General features: G+C 31.5%; 1 protein-coding gene and 1 long non-coding RNA gene across 4 annotated transcripts in view; one reads left to right on the top strand and one right to left on the bottom strand.

Moving 5' to 3' along the window:
* LOC140668383 (uncharacterized) overlaps positions 1-22,103 on the bottom strand; it is a 100,664-nt gene that overhangs the window by 28,431 nt on the left and 50,130 nt on the right. The window contains exon 4 of one of the 2 annotated variants that reach the window (XR_012047169.1): positions 967-1,849. The exons of the other annotated variant lie outside the window; for it this stretch is intronic. This is a non-coding gene — a long non-coding RNA (uncharacterized lncRNA). Of the gene's footprint in view, positions 1-966; positions 1,850-22,103 lie in introns of those variants that run through there. 2 annotated transcript variants of the gene reach the window in all.
* LOC140668381 (prolactin-releasing peptide receptor) overlaps positions 1-22,103 on the top strand; it is a 64,825-nt gene that overhangs the window by 33,020 nt on the left and 9,702 nt on the right. The gene's annotated exons all lie outside the window — the stretch shown is intronic.

Genomic DNA, 22,103 nt, shown 5'->3' with positions numbered 1-22,103 from the left:
GAATCATATTTTAGAAGACTTAAACAATTTTTTTGCAACAAATTTAAAGTCAACTTTAATCAGAACAGTCGTCACTTGACGAAAACACTTTTATTTTGAAAGACAAATAGTTCCAAGAATAAGAAATGAAATTGTTCTGACGTAAACTTGACATAGTTGAGATTAAAGTTACTCGAGTTTAAATTGAAAAATTTTAGTTTTAATGCAAAACACTAACAAATGTGATTGAACTTTTCTTACGACGCATGCTGGCTGTGAAAGAGCCGACTACAAATTACACATATAATTTTATCCACGTTTCACGTCCAAATATAATCCATTGCGAATTTAAAACTCTTGCCGCAGTTACGGAAACGTGTATCTATACGTATATCTATACGATGCAATTACATAAAAATATACGTGCTTCCGGAATTCAACTATTCATATATCGTGATGAAATATTCATTAGAAAAAAAAGCTGATTCTCAGGTATGCACGTACATACACACACGTCTGCCAAAAAGTATCATCTTATCATAGATTATGATTTCGCGTCGCTCTCGCTTTTCTATCCTCGATTCTGGAGAAGCCATCGGCTCGTTTTAGCGTTAAGCCGAGATCGTCGAGCACTACCTCTATACATTATTCACGAGGGCTCGCTTGCACGCGAGACGAATTTGTACGCCGTGAGAAGGCCGGAAACTGCATCAGAGGAACTGCATCGGAGAAAATGGGAGGTTCGAAACTCCCGTCTCGTAAATATCAATTCCCATATCATATTGATTGCGAGAGCGACGAGAGCGCGTGAATTCTTCCCCAACGGACGCTCCATCCTTCCATGCAAAGTTCATTTTCGATTTTTCACCCTCGTTGTCGCTTTAAGCCCCTATAATGTACACATATCGTCACCCGGCGTTTCTGCTCTCGCTTATGAATTTTACAAACGCCAATAAAATTCCTGCTTTAATCTCTTCCGTGCGTCGTGATCAGATTTTAATGGAAAGGGCAAATGCGGAATGAATAGGCGCATGATTGTCTGACGATCACACCGGAAATGAAGATTTCCGCGTCGAGGATAAATTATCGTTGAGATTGAAACGATTACTCAATTGCGATGTAGAAGAGCTTGATCGATTGAAATTTAATTATGCGATTATATACATTAGAAACAAATTATCCAGACTATAAAAAGTATGTATTGATTAACACTAAATTTATATACTTATTACAACTATAATTTGAGTTTAATTAATATCGCGTAATATACGTTGCGCACAATTTTTTCCATACAGTTTTTATTTTGATTTAATCACGCAACTTGTAGTTTTATTGGCTTTAATATTTTTCTCTTACTTTTCTCTTTTTTATACCTATCAATATAATATCATGCTTTTTTTAATCCAGCTAATCAAATAAATCACAAATCTAAGCTACGATAAAATTACTTCCGAGTAAACAACAGCGGCGGTAGAAGCGATGAAAATAAGTTCTAATAAAAAAGTTTAATTTCGCGTCGGACAACATAATCTCCAAGCAAATATGTGCATTATCTTTCCAGTTTATCTCATCTACATCGATATAAACCATTCTCGCACCATCGCACTGAATAATTAATGACCGATGTAACCATTATAAGTCTCTCAACTAACGTGTAACCGTTTTATATCATCCGTTGATAGAACCAGAATTGAATTCTTAAACGAATCCGCAAACGAAATCGTAAATATTGTAAATCGTCGTCGTCGCTTATCAAAAGTCGCAACCGTTGCGGTTCCCAACAGAGAGAACATAAATCGCGTCTCAAAATAAGCTATCTCCAATTCTATCATACACGTTGTTATCACAGATCCGATAAAAGCGGGAAAATCTGAAACAAAAAAAAAGAAAAAAAAATATATATACAAAGTAAGTCACAAAAACCTATATAATGAATTTCAAAATAAAATAAATAAATGAAATATAACTTAAATATATTTATATCTGTTAGACATAACAATAGGATCTGGACTGTCACAAAGAGTATATTACTTCATTTCGTCATTTTTTTAAATAAAAAAAAAATTTCACATTTGTCAAATATTAATAAACTCAGGGCCAATATACAGAAAAAAAAATACAGTCATATCAGACAACATGGTGCAAACAGCGATGCGAAACTTGCGTGATTGACTAGAGCAATCTAGGATAAATGCGGAGGACACTTGACAAATGTAAAAATTTTTTTTTTATTTAAAAAAATAATAGACTCAAATAATATTCTATATCCTATAATTATCTAACAAGAAATAAATATTAGAAGGAAATAAATATTATTCCTCTTTAAGGGGGTAAAGAAGGATTATAGAATTCTCGAACCAAGAGAATATATAATTTCGCAAAGGAATTAATTCCTAAAAAAGAAATTTTACGCACTAACATCTGCGCATGGCTCTACGGCCAATTTATAATTACATGTTTGTAAATATTGGAGCCAATATATATTTTCAAATTATTAAATAAATATTTTATTTTATTTATTAATCTTATTTTAAAAATTGTCGTACGTATATATTCGTATGTATATATATGTGTGTGTGTGTATATAGGTTTTCCTGAAATATTTTTTTTTCTCTTTCTGCGTGTGTGCAAATTTTATTTATTTTTGTTCTTGAAATGTGTAAACTTAAATTACTAGAAAGATATTGAACGGAAACTTGATAACTCATGATATATTCGTTGAAGTTGGATTAAATTGATCTATCAAGACCTCGAACAAATGTTGAGTAATTTTCAGAAACAGCTGCCGCAATCGCACGCTTCATTAAATGTTAGTCCTGCCGTGATTATTCCGAATCAAATGCAACTGACGTTACCCTACGACCCGAATTCCATAAATTATTCACGGTTCCGTCTGGAAGCAATGTGCGGTCTCGGATGAGAGAAAATGACGTTCTGGTGCACAATCGATGAAGAAAATATTCAATAAATAACTAAACTTGCGTGATAGAAACGCAAGACTATTTCAATCAAACCAATACTTTTCTTCGTTTGTAATAAAGAGAGAGTGAGAGAAAGAGACAATATTGTTGACAACACACTATTTCCGGTTTTTTTTTTCCCATATAAATCCAACTTAATCGTCCAGATATCAGAGAAGCAAATAAATATTTAATAAATAAATTTATTTCACGAACGAAACTATTACAATCGAAAGAAAATCGTACTTTTAATAGTTGTAAAATTAATATAAAAAACAAAAAAATGATGAAAATTAATTATTTAACTTATTGTATATACAATTATTAAAATTGATAAATTAAAAAAATATCAATATCTGTTTCTATAACATTTATAAAAGTAATAGAACAGAAATATTATTTTTTCTTGAAATCACCATTCGTTATTGAAAATCTTAATTAAGATTTCATCCGAGTGCTCACATCATCAACTGATGTTACAGACAACGACTGCGCGCGATCTTAATAGAAATCGCGTTGCCCGATGTCCCTTCCGCGAAGGTTGCAATTGCGTAGATTAATGTACCGCGATACACTGGCGAATTAAACAAATCCCATGCAACAACATTTAGTTTGTAGTCGCGATGGATTCACGTCAACGCACGCCCCGTACAATTTGTGTAATTTCCAGCCCTCGTGCCAACATCGCGCCATCATTGTTTTATTGATGCACAGTAAATTACGGGCCATATAGAGATACACGCGTCTACACTACGTCGCGTGGAATACCGCCGACCTGGGAAGTTGCTTGATTAACATACAACGTTGGCAACACAGCTGGCTTTCGATAGGTACGCGTGACAAGTGTCGTCGTTAATAGCGAAACAGCGAGCGGGACAAGAATATGAAATTAACGATCAACTAATGTTTTATATATATATATACATATATATACACACATAACTGTGAATGTCTAATGATCCATAATTCGCAAAGCGACCGTAGACGCGTACACGATAATGAAATAACGTGGGGCTCTATTCTCTTGCATTAGTAATTTTCTCATTAGTGGATAATATTTAAGTTTATTAAATAAAAAGGTTGATACTTGGCGAGAAACTTGATTAAAAAAAGTACAGTAATTCTTTTTCCATTTCCATTCAAGTCAAGTCACAGGTTTTAGTATACATTTTAATTATCATAGTATAGTATAAGAAAATAAAGAGACGAAACTAAAAAAAAAAAAAAAAAAAAAAAAACCATATATGATTTTAAAAGAGCTTGAGAAAGAAGGAGAGCAATATAACCAATCTTCTCAATAGCGTTGAGATACTTTCGTCCCCGTAAAATATTACGTGTCTCACGCGATCTCGCGCGTGATCGATCGCGTGATATAGCGAGATACATGTAACGCTCGATCGTAGACACTATTTGCGATTCCCATCACAGTGGCTGGCATCGGATTCCGTTTGCGATTCCCATCTAAACGTGGATATAATATAAATCTTGCTCATCGGCCTGGCGAAAAAGAACACTGGCGCGAACACGCCTGTCAATAAAGTGCGGAGGATTGAAATTTATCTCGGAGGAGGTAGCCCTGCAGCTACTTACTAAGCCGGAATTCCTACCGGTCCGGTTTGATCCGATTATTCAATTTCGAATGAAAACGAACGGTCGATCAAGTATGGGAATCATAAAATGCAATGCATCCCGCATATTCCGAAGACGTCCTGTTCAATCTAATCTTCTCTAAGCACTCTGCAAAACGCGCGGGTTTTATAGTTACTTATTCCTAGAATTGCCGACTTTTCCATGAAAATATACTTTTCCAAGTTGTTTGATTTTGATAGATTCGATTTATGCTGAAAAAAAGATGATTACCTTGTGGAATATATTAATGAATTAAGGTTGCAATGAATTATGGTGCAAGCGAACATGCGATCGATCATTTCATCATAATTCGTCCCCGTTAAACTCTTGAGCTAGTACACACGAGGACCTGTACAGTTAAGCGTTCTAATAGCGGTTAGCTATACGTAACATTGTTACTGACGTATACTGAAAGTTCGATGTAATTCCCTTAGTATTCAATATATGTGTAGCCCATATTTTCTATCAGAATGCGAAATTTCCTTATTATAATATGTTGAAGGAAGATATATTCTTTTTATTACGACACCGTATAATAAAATGAAACTTGAAAGGGGTTAATGTTAAATGTTATATAATGTTTACAATATATAAACGTACATGCGTGACTGTTTATTTTGAGAATATTTTACATTACACATCTCCTTGCGATATATAAACGTGCGCGCGTCTTATGTTGTAATTTAGTTAATATAAAATAAATGTTTTTTTTTCCTATGCCGGCGACCTATTGCATCGATCTAAAATATTTACGCAACTTTTTGTGCAATTTTATTTTGTAACTGTATTTTACAAGATATTGTATAGAATTTTTTGTAATAATTTAAATAATTTTATTTGCGTACGCACATGAGATCGTAGTTTGATTATAAAAATACAGGATGATTCTAAAATATTTTTTAAGAACATAATATAAGAATTTTTCGTTTTTTCAAGTGAAAAATTTACATTTCACAGTGGCAGGGGAAGAATAATTAATAACGTAATATCACGTTTAAACAACTCGCGAATACATCGGACAGCACGAACGGTTTTTTTTAAAGGCATTTGTGTTAAGCGTTGTGTGCTTACGGCATGATAACAGATAAGCTCCAAAATATTTCCCTTGTAATATCACGTTTACAAGCTTCGTTACGTTATCCCTCATATAACATCAAGTGCCATATTACAAACGATTGAACAAGATTATAGCTTTATATCGTGTTATAAAAAAAATATCCATATCGACAGAGTATATATTTGATCTGCACGTGTATTTATTCGACAGTATTAACATTAATCTAACTTTTGCGTTTAAGTATCCTCCAGCGGGACCGGTGAATTTATTACGCATCATCGAACACAGCCGAATATTCAGTCACGCTGATAGGATTAATTAGCAAGTTGATAGTTGAAAAGCCGAAGCTCGGGTCGCTGAACAAAAGAGCCTTGCGGATATTTGAGAAGGGAATCGAAAAATTAAAACTCTGTCCCCGGCGGGATGACTCGCGCGACTCGGTTCAATTAAGTCTCATCGTGACAATTTAATTTTTTAATCTCAGAGATAAACGATTACATATAGAATGATTTAAATTTCTATAGTTCTGCGTCGAAATACGTGTACGTTTGATACACAATATAAAAATTAAAGAAAAAATTATTTTAAATTATTTTATCTATTATATATTCACGCAATATATTTCCTATATTTTCTAAAATATTCAAAACTTAATTGTATTAAAATCATATTTCTCTTGATATTTTGTAAAACGTTATGTATAATGAGATTTTAATATTGCGTAATATCAATAATTTCAAAAGAAAAACAGAGCTTTCTCTTTATAATTAGTTCTTGGTATCAGAGATATCGTGAGAATCTTATAAACTTTGGAGTTTTTCAATAAATTGTCGCCTAGTGAAATAATCAGAATCTTAATTTCATTAAAAATTCTGTGTTGTAAGAGAAATGCGCATTAAAAAGTCAGGCAAAAAAATACAGGTGGAAAAATGAATATTAAGAATCAATATATGACGTTTGTCATATATATTCTCTTAAATTGTAAGAGAGATTAAAAATATTTGCACTGTGTGTGCATGTGGAGAGACATTTATAATCGATAAATGAAATTGACATTTTGTCGATTAATCTCAACGTCAGTCATGAAGATGCTGATCCACGAGTTTATGATCGCTCTGGTTAAAGTTTAATTAACACATGTAGAACTGTAATGTCGAAACGAACCGAAACTGCTGTCAGGAACATCCTTTTGTACCAGCGCTGGCTCGAAGGCACAAGAGCGCAGGAACGTGGGATGACCGCCTATAAATTTGCTCGAGTGTTTACTTCAAATGCACTAATTTGCCGAGCCGATGTAATTCTGTTAACCCAACGGCGCATTTGCCGTTGGCCGACGAGATGATCTTGCTCTTGGAAGAGGCGATTTGTGGATTGTGCAGTGTTCTAGGAAACAACAAGTATCTCTACATCATGAATTACGTTGTTCTTATTGTTGTTGTTGTTGTGTTGTGTTGTGTGTTGCATTCTAAATCCCTTTCTCCCTCAGAGCCACTTTAGAAATAGGGAATGTAATCAAAAGGTAACTTATGTAAAATAATTTATTTTTAGAGTTACTTTTAAAGTTATATATCTGGCTACTTTTTCACTCGCCTGAATTTTTAATCCTAAGCAACTGCGGTTGTTCTCAGAGGAATTTGCATATTGCATTTGCTTTTTAAATAACACGAGCACGCTGAACGACATCAAAATAAATTATAATTAGAGGCTTCTTATTATAACTTCTCTAAGAAAGAGAATTTAGGTAAATAATAAATATGATTTAATATATACCATACATGTGTGTTATATATATTTTTTTTGGAGAAAAGAATTTCTTTGAGAAAAAATGTATTATTTCTTAAACAAAAATAATATATGCATGTTGTATAATTTATTTATATATGTATATGTTCAAAAAATGCCTCTATGATAATACCAATAACTGTAATAAATATTCAAGAGATATTCAAGAATATTTATTGAATAACTATTTGCATGATATGGATAAGTTTGTTGAATAACGTTGCTGATATTTGCATAAAATTGTTTGCAATAACATATGATAAAAATGTACACAAAATATTTTCTCGCGATAATCAATAACAGTAACGAAGAGCTTGAATGAGGAAAAAACCAATTTTTTCATTAACTAAAAGAGATAGATAGATTTTTAGTCGCAAATAATATTTATGTAAAATTTACATCAAAGTAAAAAACAATAATTATAAAAATATATAATCACAGGTACATAAAATAATATATAATGATACATGTATAAAAATTTCGATTCAGAACTTTCTTTACAGCGAGCGATTTAAAGGATATAAATGCAGTTGTTATGTTTACGTTGCAAGCAACGTACCTTAGCGTTCATTGTAAATGTCAAATTTCCAAGACTGCAAACTCTAAATGGATAATTGGCGTCATTAATTCAAGTAATATCCTACCGTTCGTATGCAACTGCTGGCACTTGTGGTTTATTGTTGCGATCCGCGGCATGCGAAACAGCGTGCAATCAAGCGATGCAGGTCCGGTCGGATTATCGAGCGCAAGTTAAACGGGGTACCATCGCACCTGTGTTCCAATATAGCGTTACTATATGATAAAGTAAGATACACCGCAAATTCGCCAAGTTCTCGTCGTAGTCATCGTGTCTCGGGACCATTTCTGGACATGTTACGCCATGCATGTCACTTCGACGTGGCAGAAATGCTTTTGGAAGTGTTCCACATGCGAAGCGCCGTCAGCGATGACAGCAATTTCGCACATGTATATCAAACTTCATATTTCATAAATTCCGCGCCGACCGAGGATACATACGTAGCGCGTAGCGCGAGTGACATACAAAAGTCAGTAGGAATAATTAATTTTTATCCGCGTTTTTCTCCGAAATCCTTCCGATCTCGTTAACGAAAAATATTTTTTAGCTAAAAATCCAATATCTCTGCTTTATACGCCGATTTAGGGAATTATTATTAAACTCACGGGTTTAATTGTTTTCATGATTAATTGCCTCCGCGTTCAAAATTAGATCGACGTAATAACAAATAAATTTCAATTTTTCTCGTGTTTGATATATATATATATATATACAGCTATACCGAAAAAGAATATTCCAAAATAAATTAACTAACATTGTTAAAATAATGTGAAAAGAAATATTGATATGATACATTCAATAAACAAATGGCGTAGTTGAAATAAAATTAGATCGTAGTATCAGAATATCAAGGATATTTTCGCATATGTGTAGCTACACAGTCTGTTAAAAGAAATACTTCCGCGCGAAAATGTTTTGCACGTTTTGTTTTAATATACCTTCTATTGTTTTGGTATTCAGATTGCAGTGGATTGCAGTTTCAAGTTGCATACGTTCATTTTCACGACACTCTGTGCGCCCATGTCAAGTGCATTAATGCGATCTCGATAATCCGATATATTCAACGAACATCGGCAAGTGTTATGCTGCATATGTAAGCGTTCTCGAGACGAAAAAAAATTTTACACTATACGAATACAAATGAGAAGGATGAAATGTCAAAAGAGGTTGAGGAAGTGAACAACGTTCTCTTTAAAACCTCTTTTGTTGGCACAAAGAGGCGAATTCACGTATACGCGAATTAACATGGGGGGAGGGAGGAAGGACACTGACTTTCTTATTCTCCGTTTAACGCATTACTCAACTCAGGGATTAAACAACTGTGCGATATGGACATAAAGATTATACGCGATTTATGGGCACGCGGCTTATGGCGATTAAGCAAATACGCCCGTTGAGTAACCATGGCCGGTATAATCCGACGCAGACCGTCGTTTCGCAACACGTAAACGCTTTGCTATCGGCAGAAAAATAGTTGGCTACCAAAGAAAATGGCTAATAACAACGTAAACTCTTCTTTGTAATGTATTTAGATTACATTTGAGTCTAATGTATTAGGTCGTGAAGAAAAATACAGGGAGAGAAAAACACACGTATACGAATTACTATAGAATCCTACGCTGAATACAGCTCCACGATATTTCAGCCAAAAGATTTCGTTTTTATCTTTTTTTTATTATACTAGAACATTTTAAGCGCGCGCCATTTATTTTATGTATGTTTATATTGTGTTGTATGGTTTTTATCGTGTACGTTAAGTTAAAGTTAAAATTTCTTTTCCGCAATGCTAATTGATTGTTGAATATTTAATTTTAATATTTACAATTAGCTTTAAGAAACCATCCTTTTTTCCTTTTTCTTTCTTTCTTTCTCTCTCTCTCTCTCTCTCTCTCTCTCTCTTTCTCTTTCTTTATTTAATATTACATCCCTTCTCCTTCTTTCTTCCATCTCTTCTTTTTTCTATTAATTACACAAATATAAATTACATATTAAATATATATATATATATATATATATATATATATATATATATATATATATAAAATCACGGAAAAAATTTATACATAGGTTCATCATACATTACATGCATTGTATAATTTATGTACCTTTTTTTGTCTCTCTTTTTCTCTTTTTCGTTTTCTTTAACTTTTTTTTAACTTTTCTTTAATTAAATTTTTTTACAAGTTGTCACATAAACTGTCAAAATTTGACAGCTACGGACGACACGCGCGAGGCAAGTCGTATTAAGGCACTTTACAACGAAACATCGAAACCAATTAGCATCTCGGAAAAGAGGTAACAATATGTAAATAACATGTCTTTTTTAGAAGAGGGATTCTTATATCATATAATATGACAAATATTAATTAATTAATTTATATAGGGCCTACATCTATTTTTTAAATTATTTCTATAATTTAAATATAGAAAAAGTCCAGGAAAATGATCAGTTTAATCCTGTAGGAGCGAAAGAGCGGAAACAATATATAGACTTAATCGCTGACGTAAATGGAAAATTTCATTGAAGAACTCGATCCGCTTTTGGATCGATTACAATCCCAAACCGATCTCGTTGTGATCACGTTTGCGAGCATCGACAGACGTCACGTTTTGTGGTGCATGTGAAAGACACGATAGATACGAGAGTCGACAGATATGGCACGGCGACGGCGACGGCGACGGCGACGCAGGGACGCGAAAGGACGTGAGAGTGCGAGCACACAACAGACATAGCCGTTGATAGCAACAGCACTGTTTACTCGCGGTACAAGCGATATAGGGTCGCGAGGAGGTGATAGCGCGAGCCGTCGCGTCGGTTGTTCGCTCCACACGATCGGCGGTTTTAATTAATGCCGGTCGTTCCCTTCCGCGCCTCTCGATCCACCTGCATAGCATATATTGCCGACTTTGGAAATGTCAATTCTCGTAATGATCAAAAATGTTCGTATAAATATACCTGTGTCCAATATACTTGATTTCCAATTTTACGAAGCTAAAGTTTCGTAAAATTACATATAATCGGGAAAAAAATGTTTCAAATTTAAATAAATGTTAGCATTTTTAAAATTTATTTTATAATTATAATTATTTTAATTAAATAAAAAAAAAACCTGTTGCAACCAACAAAGGTTTTCTTCAGAGATAATTGAGAAAGATAAACACATTTTAACGACTTTTCTTCTTATAAGAAACAAAGTTTCTGTGTAAACTACTTATTGTTAGATAATTATTATTAAAAGCTCTGCGCAGCTGTGTTATATTCTTTGTAAAAATCAATTAATACATTACATTAAATTGTTTTCCAACTCTTTGCAAGTCTAATCAATAATTTGCAATTTATTTCTATATTTCCATAAAAGTTATTGCTAAGTTATATACATATAATAATTTTTTTAAAATATTAAAAATATCAATACATTTATTTGATGCTTTTGGGATAAATAATTAGAAATATGATATGTATGAAAAAATATCGAATGCGATATTAATTATATCAAAAAATAATTTTATTATATATGTGTATTATATATATATGTGATTATTCACAGCAATAAAAAAACATAAAATGTCGTAAAAGAGTAAAATAGAATTAATTTCTTTGATGACTTTTCGTTCACTAGTAAAAAGAGAAAGAAAAAGAATATCTTACAGAGGTTCAAACGTGAGTATCATCAGTCAGAGTGACAATCTTTTCCTTTATCAAAAATCAAAGAACGATGGATTTTTCTCCCTATAATACTCTGTGAAGACTTCTATATTTTTTACGGTATTGCCTCTTTTTAGCACGGAAAAAGATGCGACCTCGATGTTGACTCGACTAGCGCGAGGTGTCGATCCGTAACTTTGTCTTTTTCATTAGACAACAGTAGGATTTCGAACGCGCCGACGAGCACAAATAGAAACTCTTCGATTCTCGAGCGGCTGCTTGTCAACCCTCGAAATCCAGCCTTGCCTTTCATACATAAAGCATAAAGGATAAATCGAAAAAATAGCACATAATATGTGAAAGATACTTCAAAAATGAACTAAACAATTTTTTTTTTTTCTTTCGCATAATTTCAATTTTGGACTCGTAAATTAATTTTGACGCTTTATATGATATGTGCTTTTATATATCATTAAAAAATTTTCTAATAAATTTTGTTTAATCAATTAATGTCAAAGCGCGAATAAATTGTAATGGAGCATAAGAACAAGCAACTTTAATCGAGATTCGGCGGAATGTAATTACGCAGAATATCAAAGAAAATCTTCGTAGCGCGTATACGTTAAAACGAGAATAATTATATTCATCTTCGACGCTATTCTCATCTTTCTTTTTATCTTTTATATAAAATCAAGGAAAATTTCAAACACGCATTTGTATAAGCAAACAGCATGAAATTACGTAATACTATGTTGTCTATAGATGCATTTTCCTATAAAATTTCTCTAAGCGACTTTCAAATATTTATAGAACGGTAAATTACCATCCGTCACGATACTCGTAAGAAGAAGTTGAATTAAAAATAATTGCGCACAGGTGTACTTTCCTACATCGTGATAAATATCTACTTTCAAGTAGATGCGCGATTACAACACCATAATGGCCGTGACACACAAATATCGCTATTTTGTCTTCCTATCTTTTGGTATTGTCATGTTATCGAGCAACTGCGAATACGGTCGGTATGTATGCTAAAGTGGTCTACGATTACTACACACTTGTACGGACGCTTGTCAGATTCCCTATTTATCGCGCGATGTTCCTGACGGCAAATATGTAGGTGTTATTTAATTTTACGAGAAACGTGGAGTAATTTAGAATACGAACTGATCGATACGCTGCGCTGTTACAAGACGTTTAATAACGACACGTGGACGCAACTTCGGTCAAAGACGTTAAATTGTTCTGTTTCTGAACGTCGGAATAGCGATACTTCGACTAAAATTGAAATGGCCTCGTAATAATATGAAAATGACTCAAAATAAAATAATGACACTAAATGATTATGTTTTGCCAACTTTTCTGGATATTCTACATAAAAGATAAATATGTTATTAAATGGGATTTTATATATATCTTATTATATAGTAGTGTGTGTGTACATTAAAACTTTTAATATAATATTAGATGCAAAATTAGATATAGAATTGGCAACCGTTTAATTTCATCGATTTAGAGATGAATTCTCTCTCTAGTCAAGAACATAGTTGTCGTGCATAGTTTAGCAGACAAATACGAGAACCACCAGAGGACTTCGGTCTGACCAATGTGTGGTAGTCTTGCGGAAATTGGTCCGACCAATATCCTTGGTGATTCTACTGAAGTCAGTCTGATCAATGTTGCAGTAGCACTACTGCGCTGAAATGATAGGATAATTTAATTTGTGTGTGTGTGTAGGGGAAAATAAATTGCTTCTAATAGTTGCATTACAGTATTACTACTGTTTGTTTTTTTCAGTGTGTTTACTCAAATTTTGTAAAAAGAATTCCCTGAAAATTTCTTGATTTTCCAGGTATTTTTTTCAAGATTGCAAATAAAAAGAATATTTTCAAGATTTTTGTAAATACAATTTTCTTTAAAAATAAATTGATTTAATTACATTTTCTAATGTTTTTCATTCATATAAATGAAAAACACAGAGCCTTTTAAGTTTCAAGTTTCTAGATTTGTAAATGTACTAAAAAAGACTGAATAACTTTTATAAGATAACCATTTTTTACTTGCATAAAATTTTCATCTTCCTCATTTCTTTATCGTTAAAAATTACAAAGAATATGCATTTCAATATTATGTTAAGACATTGAATATATATAAACATAAAAAAAATATATATATATATATATATATTTATATATTTTTTACATATTTATAATATATTTTAAACGCATAATTTGTTTGGTTGGCTGACTGCTGTGTGTGTGTGTGTGTGAAGCTGGCGTCTTACTTCGTGGAAACTCACTAATTGTTGAGAGTTCTGGCTTTATTTTTAATAATTTCTAGAGTTTTTCGAAATTAATAAATTAACCAATTAGTTTGGTCATTAAATAAAGAAACTTGCTGAGGGCAAACTGAGATGCCAAGTTCACGCTGCGTCTCATTTTGTCTGCCGGCGATTTTCTAAACATTTCTTGTCAGATTTTAAGCGCTTAAGAGTTTCACAATAGTTTTATAAAAACACAAGAGTTTTACACAAAATTCTTCTATACGTAAAAAAGATAAGAATATTAATTAAAGAAATCAAATTGCCAATACGTCATATTTCAATAGTTGCATTTAATGAGATTTGTGTTTGTTATTTTGCAATCATTTCTAATTTCCAAAAAGAGAAAGAGAGAGAGAGTTATATACATAAAAATTGTTAGAATATTTATTAAACAAATTAGTTCGCCAAAAACGTCAAACGTTTAAACACCGAAATGAGACGTTAGTTATATTTCGATAATTCTATCGATTTTAATGAGATTTCGTATCAATCTGTAATTACTTTTAATTTCCAGAGTTCTATGGATAAAAATTATTAGAATATTTATTAAACTTTTTAAAATTATTAGAGATTTAAAAAATTTTTTAGAGATTGGTCGAGACGCCAAACGCACTTACAAGTATCGAGAGGAGATGCTGGAGATATTTCGATTGTTCTATCGCCTTTAAATGAGATTTTGTGTCATTTTTTTGTGTCGTTGCAATCACTTATACTTTTTGAAAAGAAATCCAAGTATGCGTAAAAATTATTATTAAAATATGTATTAAACAAATTAAATTGAAACGTTGATATAATACGAAATGTCATTAAAAACCTATAGTACTATCGAAATACGACAACGTTCCACCTCGGTACCTATCTGGCGTCTCGGGTAATATAATTTGTATAATTAATATTCTAATAATTTTTACACATAGAACTTGTTGTAGAACTATTATAGAATTTCTCAAGCGCTTAAAATCTGGCAAGAATGCTAAAAAAATCATCGAGGGACAAAGTGAGATGCAGTGTGAACTTGACGTCTCTATCCCGATTTTTTCCCGGGTCATTATTTTAATGGCAGGTACTATTTGTTTTAATCTATCAAGAATTCTAAAAATAATGCTCTTAAAAATAATACTCTTAAAAATATTAAAAATAAAGTCAAAATTTTTAACAATTGATGAATTTCCACAAAGTGAGACGCTAGTTTTATTCACACGACTGACTGTTTGCAATATAAAACTAAAATGATCAGAGAGAATTTTTGAAAAAATTCCCTGAATTCCAATGAAATTCCACGAAACTTTCTGGATTTTTCTACAGATATAAAAGAAATCTCTAAGAATTCCCAGTTTTCCTTGTTTTTCTAAGGCAGACACCTTGTTTTTATTAACCTGCTATCATCTAATCAGACTATGTAGAATAATAATAAAGTAATGTGATCATTCTATACGTCAATTAGGTATATACTTTCACTCATCCTTAAAAAATCTTCCTATGTAATATCGAAAAGCATGACATTGCAAAGTAAAGACTTTCGATGACCGGACACGATATCTTCGGAGAGCTTGTAAGGGAGGCACGCTCGTTAATGCAAATTAATGGACAATGATTGGCGGGGATAGAAAATAAAGTGCTATACTATAAAAGGATTAATTAGATAGATAAGACGAATGTGTGTGTGTATGTGATGAATAATTCAAAGTTACGTCAGTTAGTAAAAAAAGTAAAATGTGTTACACGCATTCAAATATTTTGTTGAAATTAAAAACAAAACAATAATACCAATATTATTTTAAAAGTATTATTTTATATCATTAATAAAGGAAGGTTGTAATATATTTTACTTGTAATTAAATAAATAATTTTTACAAAGATTGACTACATGGAATATATAACATTGATTATTATATTGCGAACAATATAATCTTAAGTACTTATTTAAATCTTAAATTAATGATAAATTTAAAATTAATAAAATTTTTTGTAGAAGAAAAATCAGTGATATCTCGATAATTTGTTTTTTCTTAAGATGTGCATTATTTCACAACATGAGCGAAATTAAACAGTCTGCCAGCAGTAGAATAGAACATTTCTATGCCTGCTGGCGTAGAAATTAAGCTGTCGCTGTGAAAAAAGGGTGAAAAAAACGATGACATCACTTTTCAAATATCTACATGACGAAGAACGATCTGAATAGAAAACATACGGTTAATGGGACGTGAAACGCAACGAATATTGACGTTATTAATCGATTTCAGCAATTTCATCTCATATTTCATTTAATGAAAATTTTAAACAGAGAAATATGCCAGACATATATTCGGCTAATCGTGTAAAACTGATGATTTTAATTTTAGTAACAGGTTTTTGAGCTAAATTAGAATCAATCCTTTCTTATACAATAGCTGAAATGTGATATGTAGAAAAATTCCAAAATTTTAGAAGTATAAGTGATAGAAAAAAAGAACTTTTCGAGAGATTAAATTTTGGATATCAAATAAATAGAATTCACAATCATATGATTGATATTAAAAAATAATTGGATATATTTTTTATGATTACATATATGTATATACACACACATATGTATGTCTATATATGTATATTAAAATTTTAATGAAATAGTTTGAATAGAAAATTATTAAGATTATATTATAATTTTTTTTTTTCAAATGTTTATTCATAAATAAAATTGTTTATTCATATATGATTTAATAAGTAATCTAAAATGATTGACGTCAGCAAATGATAAAAAATTGCACAATATTAATAGACAAATGGATGGCTTTTGTAAAATCACTATAAAATTCATTATTTAATTTGCCGCTATCCAACGAATAATCCCAGTCCTGAGTTGGCTTATCAGAATTACTTCCCTAAGGGGATTACAAGCTTAGTCGAAAACTTCATCGCTTCGTAAGGCAGGACCCTTGTTTCTCTCTCTCTCTCTCTCTCTCTCTCTTATTCTTTATTTATGCTCTTTGTTGGTGCTTTCTTGAAGGCGTAAAGTATATTCCTAAAAATAAAAATCCGCGCACGGATGGTGAATAATAGTAATTGCCGTTATCTTAGCGAACAAAAACAAGCAGATTATTATATATCCGGATCAAGGAGATTCTTATTTTCCCACGTGATAACCCATTTCGTGTTTGCTTCTTCGTACGGCAGACGAATTTCACTCTGACTCTTCTCGAGCCGATTTATATTCCGTAATAATTACTTCCGCGCTTTCTTAACAAGACAACGCTTGTTATACAAGGTGCCTATATAAAATGTATCTTTCCTCGCATTTTTTAAACAGAAAATACGTTGATTACGTTGATTTTATTATTAAGATATTTTATTATTAAGACACTATTTGAAAATTTGAATTATTAAAAGTCGGTATCCAATCAGATGTTCATTAAAACAGGATACTCTTAAAATTCGATAAAGAAAATATATTACGTTACTATATGATAACAGATTTTACGGGACACTCTATATAAAGTGCTTTGCTTGTACTATGATATATTGTAGCACGTGGCTTTAGATAGTAATTGCGTGTGCAGCAAGAAAGAAAATTAGGTGCTTTACCATCGTGAAGCTAATGACATACGATTTATTGCGCATACCAGGCAAGAATATATCACTATAGTAATATTCGCAGCATGTTTCTCATTGAAGACATTCATTATCAACTTAAATTCATTGAAATTAATTCGCGATTTTAGAGTTGTAGGTAAAATTTAAAAAGGGTCTATATTCATAATTATATAGATTATATGAAATGAAAATGGTGTATAGTTACTCGTCTTCTCGTAACAACGAAACAAATAACGCACCCCCAATTTTTTTTAAATTTGTATAGATAAAATTTATACTAAATGATAAAGAGATCAAATTATTTGAAACTAACCAGGGACATGTCACAACTGTCAAAACCAATTTTGCCACTCCTTGAAATATGTTGTTAAACACAAAAAATCTAGGAGGCACGTATTTTTTTATACGTGCGCAATCTCCTGTTTAAGGGATAAAACACCCTTTTGAAAAAAAATGGTATTTTCCTTTAGGATCAAATATCGTCGAAACTAATAAGAGATAAAAAAAATTGTTAAATAAAAGTTTAACGGCTTCAAGAGCACTTTAATTTGGTGAAAAAAAATTATAAAATATTGAAAAAAATTTTGGGTGGTGGGGGTTTTTTGAAAAAAAATTAAAAAGTTTTTTCCATAAAAGTACTTTTCAAACCGTTAAACTTTCGTTTAACAATTTTTTTTCCATCTCTTTTTTTTCTATCTCTTTTGACGACATTCAACCCCAAAGGAAAATATCGTTTCTTTTCAAAGGAGTGTTTTACTTAAACATGAGATTGCGCACGTATAAAAAACCGTGTCTCTTAGATTTTTGCGTTTAACAACATATTTCAAGGAGAATCAAATCGGTTCCGGACAGTTGTGATATGTTCCTTGTAAGTCACATCAATTAAATGTCATATCAAGAGACACAGTAGTGTCTCGGTCAAGTACAGCACAGCAAACAGTCTAAACGTTTATTTAATATCAAGATCGTATCTTTAATTGTTTGCAATTTTTATATATAATTTAATTGATCAAATATACAATTTTTTTCCGAAATTGTTTAATTTCTATTTTAATTTTTTTGTTAATTATTTTTATTAAAAATAAATCAATTTCAAATCTATTGAAAATCCAACGAATGATTGGAATTCTGGGAATGTTGTGCAAATGTCAATTGATTCGGTCCATACAATCGCGACTCTATGATATAAATCCTAACAGCTAGCCGTCAGTGCGGCGCCATAGAAACCGATTATCCGTCGGCGGCGTTAATGGATTTAATGGATAAAAGCTGGTTATCATCTGGTTATCAGCCCCTGCGACCAAGAGGATTAGCCACTCAGCCCCAGCACTTGTATTTCGTTTAACATCGACGAATGCTGCCGCGAAGAAAATTGAACAAGCCGCCATCGAATGCGTTGTGGAATTAAATAAAAAAGGAAATCTTTCACATGGTGCCAGACAACTAGTCGGATTTCGAGGATTTCTCAAAGGATTGTTCTGATTCAATTTCAAAAGTAATTAATGAAAATAATTAAATTATTTTGATTATAGTATACTTTTATTATAATTTTGATTACTTGCAATAAATTGGATATTGATAGTTGTGGTCTCTCCTGTTAGTATGTAATAGTAAATGTAATAATAGAGAAAAGTTTAGAAATAATTTTTGATGGCTTTAGACAATTGCGTAAAAATATAGCGGATAGAATTTTGCTTGCAATTTTATGTGCTGTGTATAATATAAAAAAACATTGGAAAAAAAAATCAGAATATGCACACGTAAAATATAAATTATATACAATATTATACACGGGAAATAAAATAAATATTATATATGGGAATATATGAATATAACACATAAAACTATAGATAGAGTTCTGTTTCAAATTCTCTGTTGCGAATTATGGATCATCTAAAATTGGTTTTATGATCTCTAAATTTCTATTTATATGTATTCGTAATGACAGACTCAACGTGCATATGAAGGTTCCACATCCAATTATTCCAATAATCGAAATAATAATTATGATTTTTGTAAAATTTTTATATATGTATTTACTTCCTGCATTATAAAAATAACAGAAAAATATGAAACGAATTTGTTTAAAAATAGTTATTCTAGTATGCAAGAGCTATTCAAAGTTGTAAAAAATAATTTCGAACAATATTGAGAAATAAGATAGTCTTTACGAATGATTATGAGCTTGTCTTAAATTCTAACTACAAATATGTCGCTATGCGGACTGTCACATGTACATACTACCTTGCGTATTATTTTGCGATTTTTCATCTTCTTAATGTAGCTCGCATGTATATCCAAACACGTGCATAAAAACGTCATACATAGAGGCATGTGCGATCTATCAGCCTCGCAACTGCAATACGACTACATTTATGACAAAGTTTATGCGGGACTGGCCTTGATTTTTTCGAGCGTGTAATTTCGTAGCTGTAATATCGGCTAGTCAGCAAAGGGGGATCTTGTTTATATCGTCCTTAAATTACTCGCGCGCCAAACGTTCATACAGTTTCGTATTTAATAGTTCCGGATAGGATAGTTCATGGTAATTGAGTGCATTAGAGCAAAACTAAGTTTCGCCATAAACGATTTAGTGGAGCACCGAAGTATCTTCTAATAGGATGTTAAATAGATTTTGGCGGTCTTTTACTTCTCGGTCGAATTACTTAACGCGATAAAAAGAATATGCATAAATGCCTGATCGAAAAAGTGAATAAAGTATACACTTTCTCTCTTTCTCTCTCTCTCTCTTTCTCCCGCTCTCCACGTATTTTCTCTTTCTATTTACATTTCTGAACTATTCATTTCAGGCATCAAAGGCTTTGATGTTTCGATGAATATGCTTGCATACATACGAATATACTTGCATACATTACGGGCATGTTTGTTCATTTTTGCCACACCGGTCAGATTAAATATGTAATTAACCTCCTCACTAAAAATTATAAACTTTTGATTAAATCAATATTAATTGATTAATAAAAAGACTCTTATTCATAAACTGTTGTTTTTATCATATGTAATATTTTTTTTTACAAAATACTATTACAGTGAGTAAAAATATTTTAATTTCTTTACGTCTTTTTTAAAATAATTTTATAAAAAGGAAAATTTACTTTGAACGCCTTACAGATATTTATACAATATATTAATAAAAATAATAAAAATTAATATTAATAGAAATAGCTTAAAAAATTACCTCAAATAATAAATGAAACGCGCGCATAAATAATAAATAATTTTTTAAATGTTTTATTATGTTTTAAAAAGAATAAATAAAAATTCATCATTATTTATTTGACAACTCGTATAAATTAGTGTTGCACTTTGTGTCTTAATTATTTAGATTCATTAATTCTTCGCGGTAAAAGTACGATTTTCGCTTGACTACTACTGCATATTCTTTCTCATTTACCTCCTACTTTTGCGTCGTATTGGTTGATATACAATACTAAATATTGATTCCTTCGCGTGAACACGTCATCGGGACTTATGTAATTGAAGGTGCGAGCGAGGGAGCTCCTTTATAACGTTTCGAGTAGCGCGATTCACACAACGGCTTTTCAATAGGTCGCCGTTTCGTGAGTATTCCGTTATCAATCGCGCTTTGTACCCCGTGGTGTAGCTCTACCGTGAAAACGCATCCGCCAACCTGTGAAATCAGTAAACGGAACCCGAACCTGCTCAATAGCGCACGTAGCACAGAACTGACGAAGATACCATACCGATTGCCTCTTGAAAAAAAAAATAAAAAAAAAAACATTTGGATCGTTAAATGGGAAATGGGGAAACAAAACCGTCGATCGTACTATAGATTTGTTCAGACGGAACGTGAATTTTGATAAGATAGTCATGATGTCACATTGATAACATATTGTTTCATTTTGAAATCGTATCATATTGTATAGATACCATGTTATATAAAAGATGAATAAATGGAAAAATTGAAAAGAATTAACTTTTTTCTATGTAATTGGGTATTTCAATAAAAAAGCAAATTAAAAAAAAAAAAAAAATTGATAGAAATTTATTTCGCAAAATCGTTGATTTGCGTTTAAAAAGTTGTTAAACTATTCAGATAAATTAGAGGATTCTTGGCAAGCAATTAAATGTAACCATTTGTCATTTAACGCTAAATTATGTGCTATAAGATATTAATTAATATTATTAAGTTAAATATTATATAATGTACAACTATTGTGATCTCTATTAGAAACGGTTATTATAACAGAAAATTGATTATTGGTTCATATATCTTTCTCAAGTAAACATTGTTATGTCGGGTTGAAACAATTAATATTACTTATCGATACGATCATTTTTTCGATGCTGTTACGTATGCATGTGTGATCAAACATTTAATGTACAAAAATGTCATTTCATTTATAATATATATATATATATATATATATATATTATGTATATATAATATATAACATTACTTTTGATTAAATATAAAAAATAAGAAATGGAGGATTAAAACACTTTCGTAAAATGACAGACTAAGCGTCCGTAGCACCGAAACGATTAACTTCCGGCAGGATTTCTAAATGTCCACGATGACTTAAACTGACCGAATT

This window comes from Anoplolepis gracilipes, chromosome 8 (genome assembly GCF_047496725.1).
Source record: "Anoplolepis gracilipes chromosome 8, ASM4749672v1, whole genome shotgun sequence".
Taxonomy (NCBI): Eukaryota; Metazoa; Arthropoda; class Insecta; order Hymenoptera; family Formicidae; genus Anoplolepis; species Anoplolepis gracilipes.
This window is presented reverse-complemented; position numbering and strand designations above follow the sequence as displayed.